Consider the following 13,140-nt stretch of genomic DNA (forward strand, 5'->3'; position numbering starts at 1 on the left):
AATTTGATTTCAAAATATCTTTTCTAACTTCCTAACTTCTTATCTTTTCAAAATTTGTTTCAACTAACTAACTAACTCTTTGTTTGTTTCCTATCTTTTTCAAAACTACCTAACTAACTCTCTCTCTCTCTAATTTTCGAAAATATCTTCCCTCTTTTTCAAAAATTTCTTTTTTATTAACTAATTATTTTTATTTTTGATTTTAAAAAAAAAATTTCGAAAAAAAAAATACTAACCTTTTTCAAAAACTATTTTCGAAAATCACTAACTCTTTTTCAAAAATTATTTTCGAAAATTCTCCCTCTCCCATCTTATTCTATTTATCTATTCATTTACTAACATCTCATCTCACATCTCTGCCCTCTTCACAGTTGTGTTTCTTTCTTTACATCACATTCTTTGTCTCCCTCTTTTCTTCCACTCACAAAGGGATCCCTATACTGTGGTATAAAGAATCCATATTCTTATTATTATTTTTTTGTGCCCTCTTCTTTGTCATATGAGCAGGAGGAAGGACAAGAACATTCTTGTTGAAGCAGATCCAGAACCTGAAAGGACTCTGAAGAGAAAATTAAGAGAAGCTAAATTACAACAATCCAGAGATAACCTTTCAGAAATTTTCGAACAGGAAGAGGAGATGGCATCCGAAAATAATAATAATGCAAGGAGGATGCTTGGTGACTTTACTGCACCTAATTCCAATTTACATGGAAGAAGCATCTCCATTCCTGCCATTGGAGCAAACAACTTTGAGCTGAAACCTCAATTAGTTTCTCTGATGCAGTAGAACTGCAAGTTTCATGGACTTCCATCTGAAGATCCTTTTCATTTCTTAACTGAATTCTTGCAGATATGTGATATTGTTAAGACTAATGGAGTAGATCCTGAAGTCTACAGGCTCATTATTTTCCCTTTTGCTGTAAGAGACAGAGCTAGAATATGGTTGGACTCTCAACCTAAAGATAGCCTGAACTCTTGGGATAAGCTGGTCACGACTTTCTTAGCCAAGTTCTTTCCTCCTCAAAAGCTGAGCAAGCTTAGAGTAGATGTTCAGACCTTCAAACAGAAAGAATATGAATCCCTCTATGAAGCTTGAGAAAGATACAAACAGTTGACCAAAAAGTGTCCTTCTAACATGCTTTCAGAATGGACCATCTTGGATATATTCTATGATGGTCTGTCTGAGTTATCTAAGATGTCATTAGATACCTCTGCAGGTGGATCCATTCACCTAAAGAAAACGCTTGCAGAAGCTCAAGAACTCATTGACATGGTTGCTAATAACCAGTTCATGTACACTTCTGAGAGGAATCCTGTGAGTAATGGGACGCCTATGAAGAAGGGAGTTCTTGAAGTTGATACTCTGAATGCCATATTGGCTCAGAATAAAATATTGACTCAGCAAGTCAATATAATCTATCAGAGTCTGCATGGAATGTAAGCTGCATCCAGCAGTACTCAAGAGGCTTCTTATGAAGAAGAAGCTTATGATCCTGAGAACCCTGCAATAGCAGAGGTGAATTACTTAGGTGAACCTTATGGAAACACCTATAACTCATCATGGAGAAATCATCCAAATTTCTCATGGAAGGATCAAAAGCCTCAACAAGGCTTTAATAATGGTGGAAGAAACAGGTTTAACAATAATAAACCTTTTCCATCATCCAATCAGCAACAGACAGAGAACTCTGAACAAAATACTTCTAATTTAGCAAACTTAGTCTCTGATCTATCTAAGGCCACTGTAAGTTTCATGAATAAAACAAGATCTTCCATTAGAAATCTGGAAGCACAAGTGGGCCAGCTGAGTAAAAGGATCACTGAAATCCCTCCTAGTACTCTCCCAAGCGATACAGAAGAGAATCCAAAAGGAGAGTGCAAGGCCATTGACATAAGCACAGTGGCCGAACCCAAAGAGGGAGAGGAGGACGTGAATCCCAGTGAGGAAGACCTCCTGGGACATCCAGTGGTCAATAAGGAGCTTCCCTCTGAGGAACCAAAGGACTCTGAGGCTCATCTAGAGACCATAGAGATTCCATTGAACCTCCTTATGCCCTTCATGAGCTCTGATGAGTACTCCTCTTCTAAAGAGAATGAGGATGTTACTGAAGAGCAAACTGCCAAGTTTCTTGGTGCAATCATGAAGCTGAATGCCAAATTATTTGGTATTGAAACTTGGGAAGATGAACCTCCCTTGTTCACCAATGAACTAAGTGATCTGGATCAACTGACATTGCCTCAGAAGAGACAGGATCCTGGAAAGTTCATAATACCTTGTACCATAGGCACCAGGATCTTTAAGGCTCTGTGTGACCTTGGTTTAGGGATAAACCTCATGCCCTTCTCTTTAATAGAGAAACTGGGAATCTATGGGGTGCAAGCTACCAAAATCTCATTAGAGATGGCAGACAATTCAAGAAAACAGGCATATGGACAAGTAGAGAACATGTTAGTAAAGGTTGAAGGCCTTTACATCCCTGCTGATTTCATAGTCCTGGATACTGGAAAGGAAGAGGATGAATCCATCATCTTAGGAAGACCTTTCCTGGCCACAGCAAGAGCTGTGATTGATGTTGACAGAGGTGAACTAGTCCTTCAATGGAATGAGGACTCCCTTGTATTTAAAACTCAAGGATCTCCCTCTGCAACCATGGAGAAGAAGCATGAAAAGCTTCTCTCAAAGCAGAGTCAACCCAAGCCCCCACAGTCAAACTCTAAGTTTGGTGTTGGGAGGCCACAACCAAACTCTAAGTTTGGTGTTGAACTCCCATATCCAAACTCTAAGTTTGGTGTTGGAGGGTCTCAACAATGCTCTGAACATCTGTGAGGCTCCATGAGAGCCCACTGTCAAGCTATTGACATTAAAGAAGCGCTTGTTGGGAGGCAACCCAATTTTTATTTATCTAACTATATTTTTCTTAGTTATATGTCTTTATAGGTTCATGATCATGTGGAGTCACAAAATAAAGGGAAAAATTGAAAACGGAATCAAAAACAGCAGAAGAAAAATCACACCCTGGAGGAAGCATCTGCCTGGCGTTCAACGCCAGAACAGAGCATGGTTCTGGCGCTGAACGCCCAAAATGGGCAGCATTCTGGCGCTGAACGCCCAGAACAAGCATGGTTCTGGCGTTCAACGCCAGAAATGGCAACAAATGGGCGTTGAACGCCCAAAATGGGCACCAACCTGGCGCTGAACACCCAGAGTTGTGTGCAAGGGCATTTTGCATACCTAATTTGGTGCAAGGGTGTAAATCCTTGAACACCTCAGGATCTGTGGACCCCACAGGATCATCTCAGGATCTGTGGACCCCACAGGATCCCCACCTACCTCCACTCACCTCTTCTCACCACTCTCTTTCACACATCCCCATAAACACTCTTCCCCAAAAAACCCTTCACCAATCACCTCACTCTCTCTTCCCCATCACCTCTTCACCACTCACATCCATCCACTCTTCCCTATAAACCTACCTCATAAACTCTACCTACCTTCAAAATTCAAAACCAATTTCCCACCCAAACCTACCCATATGGCTGAAACCTTTCCCCCCTTCCCTATATAAAGCCCTCCATTCTTCATCAAATTCACACAACACACCCCTCTACACCCTTCTTGGCCGAAACACTTCCCACTCTCCCTCTCCTCCATTTCTTCTTCTTCATCTATTCTTTCTTTTATTGCTCGAGGGCGAGCAAAATTCTAAGTTTGGTGTGGTAAAAGCATAAGCTTTTTGTTTTTCCATTACCATTGATGGCACCTAAGACCGGAGAATCCTCTAGAAAGGGGAAAGGGAAGACAAAAGCTTCCACATCCGAGTCATGGGAGATGGAAAGATTCATCTCCAAAGCCCATCAAGACCACTTCTATGATGTTGTGGCCAAGAAGAAGGTGATCCCTGAGATCCCTTTCAAACTCAAAAGAAATGAGTATCCAGAGATCCGACATGAAATTCAAAGAAGAGGTTGGGAAGTTCTAACAAATCCCATCCAACAAGTCGGCATCCTAATGGTTCAAGAGTTCTATGCCAATGCACGAATCACCAAGAACCATGATCAAAGTAAGAACCCGGATCCAAAGAACTATGTTACAATGGTTCGGGGGAAATACTTAGATTTTAGTCTGGAGAATGTGAGATTGGCGTTTAACTTACCCATGATGCAAGGAGATGAACGCCCCTACACTAGAAGGGTCAACTTTAATCAAAGGTTGGACCAAGTCCTTATGGACATATGTGTAGAAGGAGCTCAATGGAAGATTGACTCCAAAGGCAAGCCGGTTCAACTAAGAAGATTGGACCTCAAGCCTGTAGCTAGAGGATGGTTGGAGTTTATTCAATGCTCAATCATTCCCACTAGCAACCGGTCTGAAGTTACTATAGACCGGGCCATTATGATCCATAGCATCATGATTGGAGAAGAGGCGGAAGTTCATGAGATTATACCTCAAGAACTCTACAAGGTGGCTGACAAGTCTTCCACTATGGCAAGGTTAGCCTTTCCTCACCTCATTTTCCACCTATGCAATTCAGCTGGGATTGACATAGAGGGAGATATCCTCATCAAAGAGGACAAGCCCATCACTAAGAAAAAGATGGAGCAAGCAAGAGAGCCCACTCATGGAGCTCAAGAGGTGTATGAAGCTCATCACCATGAGATCCCGGAGATGCCTCAAATGCACTTTCCTCCACAAAACTATTAGGAGCAAATCAACACCTCCCTAGGAGAATTGAGTTCCAATATGGGACAACTAAGGGTGGAACATCAAGAGCACTCCATCATCCTTCATGAAATTAGAGAAGATCAAAAAGCAATGAGGGAGGAGCAACAAAGACAAGGAAGAGACATAGAAGAGACAAGGACATCATTGGTTCCTCAAGAAGAAAACACCACCATCACTAAGGTGGATTCATTCCTTGTTCTTACTTTCTCTGTTTTTCGTTTTCTATGTTATGTGCTTATCCATGTTTGTGTCTTTATTACATGATCATTAGTAGTAGTAACTATGTCTTAAAGTTATGAATGTCCTATGAATCCATCACCTCTCTTAAATGAAAAATGTTTTAATTCAAAAGAACAAGAAGTACATGAGTTTCGAATTTATCCTTGAACTTAGTTTAATTATATTGATGTGGTGACAATGCTTCTTGTTTTCTGAATGTATGCTTGAACAGTGCATATGTCTTTTGAAGTTGTTGTTTAAGAATGTTAAATATGTTGGCTCTTGAAATAATGATGACTAGGAAACATGTTATTTGATAATCTGAAAAATCATAAAAATGATTCTTGAAGCAAGAAAAAGCAGCAAAGAACAAAGCTTGCAGAAAAAAAAAATAAATAGGCGAAAAAAAATAGAAAGAAAAAGCAAGCAGAAAAAGCCAATAATCCTTAAAACGAAAAGGCAAGGGCAAATAAAAAGGATCCCAAGGCTTTGAGCATCAGTGGATAGGAGGGCCTAAAGGAATAAAATCCTGGTCTAAGCGGCTATACCAAGCTGTCCCTGACCATGTGCTTGTGGCGTGTAGGTGTCAAGTGAAAACTTGAGACTGAGCGGTTAAAGTCAAAGTCCAAAGCAAAAGAAGAGTGTGCTTAAGAACCCTGGACACCTCTAATTGGGGACTTTAGCAAAGCTGAGTCACAAGCACATGAGGTTCACCCAATTATGTGTCTGTGGCATTTATGTATCCGGTGGTAATACTGGAAAACAAAGTGCTTAGGGCCATGGCCAAGACTCATAAAGAAGCTGTGTTCAAGAATCATCATACTGAACTAGGAGAATCAATAACATTATCTGAACTCTGAGTTCCTATAGATGCCAATCATTCTGAACCTCAATGGATAGAGTGAGATGCCAAAACTATTCAAGTGGCAAAAAGCTATAAGTCCCGCTCATTTAATTGTAGCTATGTTTCATTGATAGTTTGGAATTTATAGTATATTCTCTTCTTTTTATCCTATTTGATTTTCAGTTGCTTGAGGACAAGCAACAATTTAAGTTTGGTGTTGTGATGAGCGGATAATTTATACGCTTTTTGACATTGTTTTTAGTATGTTTTTAGTAGGATCTAGTTACTTTTAGGGATGTTTTCATTAGTTTTTATGTTAAATTCACATTTCTGGACTTTACTATGAGTTTGTGTGTTTTTCTGTGATTTCAAGTATTTTCTGGCTGAAATTGAGGGACTTGAGCAAAAATCAGATTCAGAGGTTGACGAAGGACTGCTGATGCTGTTGGATTCTGACCTCCCTGCACTCAAAGTTGATTTTCTAGAGCTACAGAACTCGAAATGGCTCGATTCCAATTGCGTTGGAAAGTAGACATCCAGGGCTTTCCCGAAATGTATAATAGTTCATACTTTGGCCAAGTTTAGACGATGCAAACCGGTGTTCAACGCCAGCTCTCTGCCCAAATCTGGCGTCCAGCGCCAGAAAAGGAGCCAAAACCAGAGTTGAACGACAGAAATGGATCAAAACCAGGCGTTCAACTCCAAGAAGGACCTCTACACGTGCAACACTCAAGCTCAGCCCAAGCACACACCAAGTGGGCCCCGAAAGTGGATTTATGCATCAATTACTTACTTCTGTAAACCCTAGTAGCTAGTTTATTATAAATAGGACCTTTTACTATTGTATTAGGTATCTTTGATCAGTTGTATGCTATCTTAGATCACGTTTGAGGGCTGGCCTCTCGGCCATGCCAGGACTTTCACTTATGTATTTTTAACGGTAGAGTTTCTACACTCCATAGATTAAGGTGTGGAGCTCTGCTGTTCCTCAAAGATTAATGCAAAGTACTATTGTTTCTATCCAATTCATCTTGTTTTGCTTCTAAGATATTCATTCGTACTTCAATCTGAATGTGATGAACGTGACAATCATCATCATTCCCTATGAACGCGTGCATGACAACCACTTCAGTTCTACCTTAGACTGAATGAGTATCTCTTAGATCTCCTAACCAGAATCTTCGTGGTGTAAGCTAGAATGATGGCGGCATTCAAGAGAATCCGGAAGGTCTAAACCTTGTCTGTGGTATTCCGAGTAGGATTCAATGATTGGATGACAGTGACGAGCTCCAAACTCGCGATTGCGGGGCGTTAGTGACAGACGCAAAAGGATAGTAAATCCTATTCCAGCATGATCGAGAACCGACAGATGAATAGCCGTGCCGTGACAGGGTGCATTGACCATTTTCACTGAGAGGATAAGATGAAGCCATTGACAAGGGTGATGCCTCCAGACGATTAGCCGTGTCGTGACAGGGCATTTGGATCATTTTTCCGAGAGAAGATCGAAAGTAGCCATTGACAATGGTGATGTATCACATAAAGCCAGCCATGGAAAGGAGTAAGACTGATTGGATGAAGATAGCAGGAAAGCAGAGGTTCAGAGGAACGAAAGCATCTTCATTCGCTTATCTGAAATTCTCACCAATGAATTACATAAGTATTTCTATCCCTATTTTATTATATTATTTTCAAAAACCCCATTCCTATTTTATATCTGCCTGACTGAGATTTACAAGGTGACCATAGCTTGCTTCATACCGACAATCTCCGTGGGATTCGACCCTTACTCACGTAAGGTATTACTTGGATGACCCAGTGCACTTGCTGGTTAGTTATGCGAAGTTGTGAAGATATGTTTAGAGCATGGTCCTATGCATCCGTTTTTGGTGCCATTGCCAGGGAATCAATTTCGAACAACAATTCACAACCTGAGTAGCAATTTCGCATACCACAAGACAATGATGAGCTCACTGAGATAGTGACTGACATCTGTGTTATAGCAGCTGACTGGGAGAGGTATGGAGATGGGAGACCCCGTTTCATCAAGAGGGGAGACCTTAGTCCAGAAGCCAAGGGGTGGTTTGAACTCGTGAGGAGGTCTATTCTCCCAGTTGCAAATAATTCAAAGGTAAATATTAATCTAGCAACTATGGTACATTGCCTAGTACAAGGTGGAGAAATCAACGTGCATGAACTTATAGCTGAGGGAATTCAAGATTCAGCTGAGAAGCTTGAATCAGGTGCCAGGCTTTGGTACCCCAGCACCATTCTCCGATTGTGCACAAAGGCCAAGGTGGTCTTTGAGGATAGTAATCCAGATTGGGTTAACCCAGGGAGGCTAATGATAACCCAGCGTATGGCCTATACTACACCTGCTCAGCAACAAAGAAGGCCACAAATAGGGAAACTAAAAGCAAGGGAAGGAACTCACCAAGAGGAGTCTCATCAGGAAGAATATCAACAGGGAGAGCATCCTTACCCAGCCGATCTGAATATGAATCATCTTCTAAGAGCTATTGACGATTTGGGGATGAGACATATAGAAGGACAAGAGCAAATATTGAACTGGATGAGCCAACAAGAAGATAGAAGATGGTGGTCTCTGGAAGAAGCTGCTTGGAAAAGGCAAGGGAAGTGGGAGCACAAGCAATCAAGAAGGAGAGCATGGACATCCACAAGAGTAAAAGGTGGTGGAGTTCCTTCTTTAGTCCATCTTTCTCTATGCTTTAAATAAGGAAGATCTTGTATGAAATAGAACTTGCTTCCATTTCAGTTTAAACATTTCTAAATTCCTTCTTTTAAGTTCTTGTTGAAGAGGTTTATGATATCTAGTCCTTATGTCACTGCATCTTTACCGTGCTTACTTGTATGTTTGTCCCTTTAAATCAGATGAAAAAGAGAATGAGTGTGTTTTTAAAAAGACCAGAGTGGAGTTCATAATATGGAAGTGCATTCCTGAGTTTTTGGTGTGATCATAAGTTAGCTAAGTTGGTTCAACCATAAGGTGGGAAGACAACTATCTGTCATGAATACTATACTTGAGACACACCCCATGAGACTAGATAAATAAGAAGATCCTAATAAGAAAAAGGGAAAGAACAATCAAAGTTGAGGAATAAAAGAAAAATACTAAGCAATAAGGCTAGGCACCAATGGTTTTAAATCTTGAGGGATGTGTCTGTGGTGTTCCTGTGTGAGGGATCTACTTGGATGAATAAGCTCTTAGGGGTGCCTTATCACTTGGTAACTTGGGTTAACTAACTCGGGATTATCAGCTGAAAGTCCACTATCAATAGTAACCCTCACCACAGAACATTTAGTAACCCAAAGAGGTGCTGGACACCAAGGCCTCAAGAAAAGAAAATGAATAAACTATATGCCTGTGGTGTGTATGTATGGGGGAGAGACTTGAGGGAGTAAGTCCTTAGGGGTGTCTCAACACCTAGCACCTTGAACCAACTGGTTCGGGAATGTTGGCTAAAAGCTTATCTTAAAGAGTTGCCCCCTTACAGAACACTTAGCCTAAGAACACAAATAAGCCCTAAAATAACAACAAAAGGATCAATAAATAAAAGTTTCATGGGATGCAATCATAGTGAGTATTCTAGGATATGATAAAGGTCTGAAAGCCAGGAATGAACCTAAGTTGCTATGCATGAAACCACCATAAAACCAGGGACTTGACTTCCACAAGAATGACTCATTTCTCTTGGTATCCCATTCATCATTCTCTTGTTCCAGTACTTGCTTAGGGACAAGCAAGCTTTAAGTTTGGTGTTGTGATGCCAGGGCATTTTGGCCAATTTCACTAACCTTTTCTTTACTGTTTTTAGGATAGTTGCATGCATTTTCTTAGGAAATAAGCTAGTTTTGGGTAGATATTCACTTACACCTTGATTCAAGCATACATTGTGCATTTTACATGATTTCATGAGGATTTTGCATGAGTTTAGTGACAAATTGTATTCTGCATTACCCATGACTTGGACTAGAACTTTGATGCACTCTATTGCCTGATTTCAAGACCAAAGGAAGCAAGGAATGGGAGGTAACTTGCAAAGTTAATGAGAAAAGTGACTGCCAATGATGCTCTCGAAGCCATCATTACCCACGTTAAGAGTCACGTTAACTAAGTTAACGTGAACTCTAATGTGAAGAAGGGAATTTGAGCCAACGTTAATGACACTTAACATTATCACTAACGTTGGCCAATGCTCACAAGTGGCCACGTTAACTTAGTTAACGTGGCCTCTAACGTTAAAAAGGGGAAAGGAAGCAAACGTTAGTGACATTCAACATTGTCACTAACGTTGGCCTAAGTGCACAATGCCACGTTAACTCCCACGTTAACTTGGTTATCGTGGAAGCTAACGTGAAGAGGCAAGAGTGGTCGACAACGTTAGTGACACCCAACATTGCCACTAACGTTGGAAGCAACCACACAACCCCAAGGAGCCACGTTAACTTCCACGTTAACTTAGTTAACGTAGAGGCTAACGTGAGAGAAGAAGGTGATGGCCAACGTTAGTGACACTCAACATTGTCACTAACGTTGGAAGGAGCCACAGAAGCCACTATGAGTCACGTTAACTCCCACGTTAACTTAGTTAACGTGGAAGCTAACGTGGATGAGGAATGATGAGCCAACGTTAGTGACACTTAACATTGTCACTAACGTTGGGGATGGCTAAGTATGGCCACGTTATAAGCCACGTTAACCTAGTTAACGTGGATTCTAACGTGAGACATGGGGGCACATTGGAACGTTAGTGACAATGTTGAATGTCACTAACATTCTCGAAGGATGGCAAGCCCACGTTAAAGAGCCACGTTAACTAAGTTAACGTGGGCTCTAACGTAGGAGCAATGGGGGCTTTTCGACGTTATTGGGAAAGTTAAGTCCCAATAACGTGTGCGAAGGACCTAGAGGCAACGTTGGTGACAACGTTTGTGCCACTAACATTGAGGTTAACGTGGATTTTACTTAGGAACGTTAGTGAGAAAGTTGATTGTCACTAACGTTCTCGAACTCATATTTTCACTAAACGTTAACAACCCTAACATCCTGAGCTAAAATCTCTGCCCACTTCACACTTTCTCTCTGCAAGTACAGCCAAGCCCAAATGAAGAAGAGAACTGCTTCAAACTCAAGATCCAAAGGCCCAAGACTTGAAGAGCCAACTAGAAGATGAGAATAGTAGTATATATAGGAATAGCTTTGAATTATTTTGGGGAGTTGCTGGGAGTTGGAAAATAGCATAGAACTACTTCCTGTATTTTACTTTCTTTGCTCTTCTAGTTTTCATAATGTATTCTCCATCTTTGTTTTCATTTTCTAGAGCTATGAACAACTAAACCCCTTTCATTGGGTTAGGGAGCTCTGTTGTAATTTGATGGATCAATACTAGTTTTCATTATTCTTCTTCTATCTTTTCTCTTGATTTTACTTGAAAGCTTTCGATCTTCATCCAATTGGGTAGTTATCTTGGAAAAGAAACTATTCACACTTGGATCTCTTCTAAACCTTAGAAGAGGAATGAAGAGATCAAGCTAGAAATGCTTTCTCATGCTGGACCAAATTGGGTTTGGATGGATATGTGACTATAATCCTCTCAATGCTTGATTTGGGAAATGCATGTGGTATAATCAGTGACCATACTTCATCTCTTCTCATGAGCAATTGACCAAGGAATTGGCTATTGATCAAAATTTGAGAGATTGAATTACAAGAAATTGTAATTCAATCACTTAAGATTGCCAAGGAGATCAACGAGTGCATTGATTGAGGAAGAGATGTAAATGAGATTGATCCGGAGAATGCAACATCTCCTAAGCCCAATGAACTCCCCATTTCTGATCTTACCAATTCTCTTTAATTTCTGTCATTTACATTTATGAGCAATTCCCCCATTCCCATTTAAGATTCTGCAATTTACTTTCTGTCTTTTACTTTCCCGCATTTAACTTTCTACAATTCACAACTCAATTTCTGATTCGCTCAACTAGAACATTCCTCTAATTAAAGTTGCTTGATCAATCAATCCTTGTGGGATTCGACCTCACTCTATTGTGAGTTTTTACTTGACGACAAATTCGGTACACTTGCCGAAGGAAATTTGTTATGAGACAAGTTTTTCGTGCATCAAGTTTATGGCCCCGTTGACGGGGATTGATTGTGCATCAACAATGATTAGATTGGAGGATAACTAGATTGAGCATTTTATTTTTGTTTGATTTAAATTTCTGTTTGAGTTATTTACTTCCTGTTTTAGTTAATTTCTTCCCTTCCCCCTACTTTTTTTCTGTTATTTACATTTCATCTCACTAACCCACTAACTTTTTGATATATTGCATCACTCACACTAACAGAAATTCTGACAGATATACTTTTTGCACCTATTCTCTTTGCTTGTACTTGTTGGTTTTATGACAGGGAGAAGAAGCGGGGCTTCAACTTCCTTTGATTCTGAACCTGAGAGAACCTTCCTTAGACTAAGGAGGGAGGCAAGAGACAAACGTGTAGTTGGTGCTGAAGAAGAGGAGGAACACTTTGAGGAATACTTTGAACTAAATATGGAAGAAAACATGGAAAACCATCATGAAGAAGAGGCTCACAACCATGGCGGAAGTGTGGTCGAGAAAATCATACTGGGGAGGATAGAAGAGTTTTAGGCTCTTATATCAATCCAAACCCAGGAAACTATGGAAGTAGCATTCAAAAGCCAACCATCCATGCCAACAATTTTGAACTGAAGCCACAGCTCATCACCCTTGTGCAGAACAATTGTTCGTTCGGAGGAAGTGTCCAAGAGGACCCAAATCAACATTTAACCACCTTCCTGAGAATATGTGACACAGTGAAGTCTAATGGTGTTCATCCTGACACCTATAGACTGCTTTTATTTCCATTCTCACTCAGGAATAAGGCAGCCAAGTGGCTGGAATCTTTTCCAAGGGAAAGCTTGACAACTTGGGAAGACGTGGTGAACAAATTCTTAGCAAGATTTTACCCTCCTCAAAGAATCAATAGGCTGAGAGCTGAAGTCCAAACCTTCAGGCAACAAGATGGTGAGACTCTATATGAAGCATGGGAGAGGTTTAAAGACATAACAAGGAGGTGTCCACCTGACATGTTTAACGAATGGGTGCAGCTGCACATTTTCTATGAAGGGCTCTCTTATGAGTCAAAGAAGGCCGTAGACCATTCATCCGGAGGATCTTTGAACAAGAAGAAAACCATTGAGGAGGCTATAGATGTCATTGAAACAGTAGCAGAGAACGACTACTTCTATGCTTCCGAAAGAGGGAACACAAGAGGAGTTATGGAGCTAAACAATGTAGATACTCAGTT

General features: G+C 40.6%; 1 non-coding gene across 1 annotated transcript; it reads right to left on the reverse strand.

Moving 5' to 3' along the window:
* Positions 1-12,817: 12,817 nt before the first annotated feature.
* On the reverse strand, positions 12,818-12,921 carry LOC112753195 (small nucleolar RNA R71). Its single transcript, XR_003177589.1, has one exon. It is a non-coding gene; the product is annotated as a small nucleolar RNA R71 (small nucleolar RNA).
* Positions 12,922-13,140: the final 219 nt, after the last annotated feature.

This window comes from Arachis hypogaea, chromosome 15, assembly GCF_003086295.3.
Source record: "Arachis hypogaea cultivar Tifrunner chromosome 15, arahy.Tifrunner.gnm2.J5K5, whole genome shotgun sequence".
NCBI lineage: Eukaryota > Viridiplantae > Streptophyta > Magnoliopsida > Fabales > Fabaceae > Arachis > Arachis hypogaea.